This window comes from Penaeus monodon, chromosome 20 (genome assembly GCF_015228065.2).
Source record: "Penaeus monodon isolate SGIC_2016 chromosome 20, NSTDA_Pmon_1, whole genome shotgun sequence".
In the NCBI taxonomy this organism is placed as follows: Eukaryota; Metazoa; Arthropoda; class Malacostraca; order Decapoda; family Penaeidae; genus Penaeus; species Penaeus monodon.
The window spans coordinates 21,645,111-21,645,760 of NC_051405.1; positions in this window are offsets into that span (position 1 = coordinate 21,645,111).

Genomic DNA, 650 nt, shown 5'->3' on the forward strand with positions numbered 1-650 from the left:
TTTTAAAAATGTGATGAGTTGCCAATTAGGGTTATATATTTCTAAAATGCTAAATTCTGCCTCCCATTCTCCCCCACTGAGAAAAGTCTAAAAATAAAAGCTAAAACTCCACTGCTAACCAATCAAATCCTTTCCAATTCTTTCAGATTGGCTTATATCTTAATCCTGAAGAAAAATACTTCAAAACATATAAAAGAATGATAAATGTGGAGGAAGATTTGATAAGAACACAAGATAAATTAAAGAAGAGATTTGCTTTCGATGGAAAAATAATAATTCACTGGGAAGAATGAAAAAAAATGTAATCATCAAAAATAAAATAAAAAACAATGCTAAAAACACAGAGCATGAGAAGAAAAGTCTTATGGTATATAACATGGGAATGAAATGTGAGAGAGAGAGAGAAAAAAAAAGTTCTTTTAATATAAAACAAGAGTAAATATTTATAAGAAATCCCACAACAGCTTTCAAAACTGGAGTTTTTTTCAGCATAGCTAATGTATATGACATTTTTTATATAGTACAAGTAATCAATAAATTCATGAAATTTAAGGCACTTTTCCTTACATACATTTTTACATACATTTTCTATGCATTTTGTAAATAATATGAATATGAAAGTCAAGGAACCTATCTCAACCGTCATTCCT